Consider the following 5682-nt stretch of genomic DNA (forward strand, 5'->3'; position numbering starts at 1 on the left):
CACCATAAGTCCCTGAACTTCACATTTTAACGGGAAAAAAGAGCAACGCGACTTGGATGTAACGAGTAACGCGACAGTTTGTAGAAATGTAGTGAAGTAGAAAGTACAGATACTTACTGTAAAATGTAGTGGAGTAAAAGTAGAAAGTATCCATTATTAAATCTACTTAAGTAAAGTACAGATACACGAAAATTGTACTTAAGTACAGTAACGAAGTACTTGTACTTCGTTACTTCCCACCACTGCATGTTACCATTTGAGCTGATTTTTGGTTACTGGCTCATTATTCAAAGTTTTCAGAAAAGTTGGTGTTATTCTTTTTTGAATTTACTTCACATGCAATTTATAAAATAATTTGTGAAAACAAATGAAAAGAACGAGGGCTCCCTTTGATCTGAATGCAGAAGCATTTTTAAAGCTTTGAGACGTGTGTTAATGTTAATGAAAAACACATTCCAATAGCACAAAGACGAGGCCATGATGTCGACATTTCTGTGAAAGAAGTTCCAACAGAAAAGGAATGCCAGCAGTCACAATTTTAAGGAAGTCAAGTGAATTCACAGCTCATGCTGAAGTTTCTGCTCGGCAGTAATTACTTCAGCCATTTACAACCCCAGATACACAGAGTTGTGGTGTACAAATTGGTCGAGTGGTCACAGGGCCACCCACAATCACATAATTATCTCCTCAAAGCTTTGCATGCTCAGATTTTCAATTCATTTGTAAATATCTTCATCATTCTTGTATATCCTGTTCTACTTTCACTAGTGGTAGCAAACGAGGCGGGCATACATTAATATTTTTCTCTTTGCTGAAAAGTTTCCAAGTCTTACAGGTCCCGGCGTGATCTCATCTTTGGTGGAGCAATATGTCACTTAGCCTCATTTTCAGGACTCTCAAAATACATCAGGCAGCCCAAGTGAAGTCTTAAACACAGAAGAGTGCTGCAAAGTCACACAATAAGAAATATCCATACTGCATGTATTCAGTGAGCTGGTCGTTGTCTTGGATGATAATAATAATAATAATATAGTTTAAATGTAACTGTTGAGGCTGTGGGTGTTGTTACATAAGATTTGAAAAAGAAAAAAAACTAAACTAATCAAAGTGGTGTACATAATCCCGGACAAATTAGTGCATGTCTTTGCTAAATCCTACTCATTTAAATAATTGGAACAATATGTAAAAAATAACCACTACATCTCAAATAGACTCAGAATCAAAACTTACGTTGTCAGTTCTAAACACATTTTTTAAATAGATACCATGCAAAATATGCAATTTATTAGACAACTTGTGTTCTACTCATTCAGCTTCACTCCACACTGTTCTGTTCATTACTTTTACCATATTTGAATTACTCTGCTAAGGCTTGGATTCAACACTGATAAATGCTCTTTATCTTTATCATGTGCCGATAACAGAGAACAAATTCATGATTTTTATACATACAAATCTTGAACTAACCAATAAGTTGATCTTTGCACATCATAACCAGTGAGGATTGTTAATATATGTATTATGTATATATGTATTATCAAATGAATGTTGGTGTTAATTTGATTTATACAATCTAATTTGCTGAATTTATTTTTGTTTTACTGATATATATATATATATTGAAGACCAAAACCCAGAGTAGGTTTTATATACAGAATAGATATATAAAAACTGTATATAAAACCACTCTGGGTTTTGGTCTTCAATTACATGAAATGAGCAACAGAAAAACGTCCAAGTGAGGAACGTTAATCATTTTGTAGTAAAGTGTGGTTTACTTGAGGCAGCCTAATAAATATGCTAAAGCAGTTCTTATAAGGAGGTGGGAAATGTGCAATGAACCATGTCTTTAACCATGTCTTTAGCCTGTCATTGCTAAGCTCACAAATCCTGGCTCATATGGAAGTTATTTGGACTTGTGCGTTCCCCCTCGTCTCATTTTAATCACTCCCTGCAGCCTCACACCTCCTCCTCCCACCCCCTGTCCCTGCTCAACAGGGAAGCCAGAGTTCAGTGACCAACCTCCGTGCACGCTAGGCCGGCATGGCACGCAAGCTCATCACCACACTGCTCCCCCTCCTGCACACCGAGTCTAATGGATTATAAATAAAATGCCTTTGCTGTACAATTTACAGTGCTCCTGTTCTGGAGCCAGTATACAGTAACGATCTGTTGGTTAGCCTAAAAGAACAGAGAAATAGTCCAATTAGGATAGAGCGCTTTAAAAGAAGAAAGAGATTAAACACAATTTCCAAATTAAACATTTTTACTAATTTACAGAATTTACTTTATAAGTTATGATGCAAAACTAAACACCTAAATCAAGAAATTAAAGGGCACTGCCAACTACCTATTTTAAGTTCCATAACACCTTTCTGCTGATTACTTATTCTGACTAAGGCATCTTTGCACAATTATTACTGCTGAAATCAAATTAATGTGCCACTTTGGAAGGAATTTCAACAAATTTTTAACCAGCCACTAGTCAAATGTTTAAAACTATTTAAAATAAGATCCAATAAAAACCATTACCTTAGAAAGTTTCCTGTTAAGGCTAAGCACTTTGAAGCAAGTGCCAGAAAATCAGTATCCAAACATTGCCCATTCAAGTCCATATTTGGACACGTTGAATGATATAAAACAGTGGAATTGTTTTAAATTGCAACTAATTTCAGGAAGTTAAAAGTAAATCAGTCAAATGCTCCTAACAATGGTTGTAAATTGCATAATGGAGGAACACTGTCATGACGTACTGAATGTAAAGTGTCGCAAAGAGTAGGAGCTTCTTAAAGAGACAGACGCATTAAATTACAAAGTCAAATTTCACATTTTTGTTATATTTAACAACTGAAGGTAACATTAGTACATTAATATGTCCCTGGAAAGTACACATCACCCCTTTAATAGTTTATTGTTCATCTATCGATATAATTATTTACATTCCTTCACCAACACATCTTTTGCATTGCTCTACCGTCAAGTAATTAAAATAATTATATCTTTCTAAAACGGTACATTTAGAAAAACACTGACATCTACAACAACTACCTAATCAAAATCTGCATGAATGCTCAACAGTTACCCTTTTAATATTAACTGATCTATTGCTACACTATGCAGAGGCTGGAAATACACTCACCTCAGTATGCCAAAGGCTTAAAGGGACCATCAAAAAATGTTTTCTATTTCTTCAGTTAAAGATTTTTGACCACATGTGAGAACTCAATGACTGCGATAGAAAATTCTACTTTCAGCCCAGGTTCCCATTAAGTCTTTGAAAACGGAAAAAAAGACAGAAAAAAGCAACTTATTTTCTCCTGATCCATCAATATATTGTAAATATACCATGCGAAATCCCAATACATGTATTATGTATAAAACATGAAGTATGTGCCTGCCAGCACATACTTCATGTGGCATAAAGTACGTTTTGAACATGGTTTTTAGTGCCTTGTAAGGCACGCCATAATGAACAACAAAACAACAAGAAACAATAAAGAAACAATCAACCAAAACTGAGATAATATGTCTGAGGCATTCGGCCGAATTATTTTATTCTTCTGAGTACTGTGTGCTCATACTGAACCACTCAAACCGCATGTCTGACAGGGACTTCCGTTGGCATGTCAGGACCGAAATTAATTCTGACTTTGTTGTTTCTTTTCTCAAACTGTTAACACGCGAACAACAATCAACTCAGACGGTGACAATTTTCAAGTATCTCTATTTCCTCATCCTGTGGTCTGGCGAGAGAAAATGCTTTCTCTGAAACATCGCCGTCTTTAACTAGCTATGTCCGGTGGTTAACCCCCCCGGCAGCTTGGGATGGAGATAGCTAAGGGAATGTTTTTGTTGGTGTGTTAGCTGGTATATCTAAATTGTTCTTGGCTGCTGCTGCAATTTTTCATGTTCAGATCGTCTACGCTTTCTCTGTTCTAAAACCTCCAATTTGCTTCTTTTTCTAAGTTCCAGTCTTTTCCCAATTGCCTGTTCGACCCCTGGCTTTCCTCTTCCCACTGCCTTACTTTACGTCCATAAACTCCCCCCCCCCCACACTCCCCCTTTCTGCCTCCCTCTTGGTGCTGTGCGTGACAGTAGCTCACTGAGAAGTGGAAATGAGACTAGTAAACAATGATTAGCTCCAGAGACGGGGCAGGCTGGTCTGCCATTGGTCCTGTCTGCACACAGTGAGCTCGCCCACCCGCCAGCACATGACATAAGGGCCTCATCTCTCATCCCCCCACCTCCCCTGCAACCCCCCTTCAGCCCCCTACCCTCCCGCTCAGTCAGAGTCAACATAGGGTCAGGGCCAACCTTTCACAGCCAGGTTATAGGGGGGTAATCACAGGCAAACACGGCAACCACACGCAAACTGCACACACGACACTCCTAACACCAATCCCATATGCACACACACATACACACACTTCCACCTTGCCACCCAAGTACCCCCTTCCTTTCCCACAAACCTGGCTCTAATTAGCATGATGGGGATGCAACTAGCCGCATGTGCATGATGAGGATTTGGTGGTGAGGCCTTTGGAGGTGGGGGTGATACTCGCTACAGAAACAGGGGAGAAATGAACAGTGATACATAGCGCAGGCAGTGCATTCAGAGACATTACTATGTGTCTGGTTAACCAAGAAATCATTCTAGGGGTTTTGGTTCTCTGCCACACCGCATTGCTCAAGACAAACAGCTCTGGGGCAGAGCTTTGAAAAGCCTCAACATCTGTGAAGGGCTGATTTGGAGCTATTGTTAAGAAAGAAAAGCACACAACATGCAATTTTGTTGTGCTTTCATTATTTTAAACCTTATATTTGTTGTGTTTTTTTTACAGTTTGTTTGACCTAATAAAGGCACTCTTCAAAATGTAAAGTTTGTTACTGGTTGGTGACTTCAAGGTGTTTTTTATGACTTTGTATTTTTGGTGTTTTTATTATGTAAAGCACTTTCAACTGCCTTGTTGCTGAAATGTGCTATACAAATAAACTACGTAAATAAACTTGACTGATTGATAATATTAAAAAAGTATGCCATAGATGGAAAATGTGAAATAAATGTGTTGCATAAATGCTGAAGTGGTGGGCTAGAATGCACACATATTGTGTCATGCTATTGTTCCAAGCCCGTTGTCTTTGTCATATTAGTCATGCTAAAACCATCAACTTTAATGCATTTTACCATAATTTTATATGGCATTGCAACACAAAGTAGAAACAAATACATGTTTTTTCTTTGTTTAATAAAATAATGAAAATTGTTACAACTAAATATGTTCAGAATATATTTAATTAGTAAAAAAAAACAATCCACTTGTGTGCAAATTAAACAGTTTTGTCTAATTTTAAGTATACAAAGATATTTTCACTGGATAGCTTTCCTTTAGGAGGACATTGATCCTTTTCAGAACTGGTCAGATCAGAAGGTGGATGGAGTTACTTACAAGCAAGTCCTTTAAAAGAATCTGTTAATGGATAAAAAAAGAAATAGACTGGTTTAAAGTTCACCTTCTGACAAGACAATTATACTAAACATAAACCCAAATTACAATAGAGTGGCTTAGATTAAAATACATTTGTATGATAGAATGGCCCAGCCATAATCCGTACCAATAGCCATCTGAGATTATGTTGCAAGAGTTGAAAAGGAACATTCACAGAAAATAATATATATATATA

The sequence above is a fragment of the Poecilia reticulata genome, linkage group LG22, assembly GCF_000633615.1.
Source record: "Poecilia reticulata strain Guanapo linkage group LG22, Guppy_female_1.0+MT, whole genome shotgun sequence".
NCBI classification, from domain to species: Eukaryota; Metazoa; Chordata; class Actinopteri; order Cyprinodontiformes; family Poeciliidae; genus Poecilia; species Poecilia reticulata.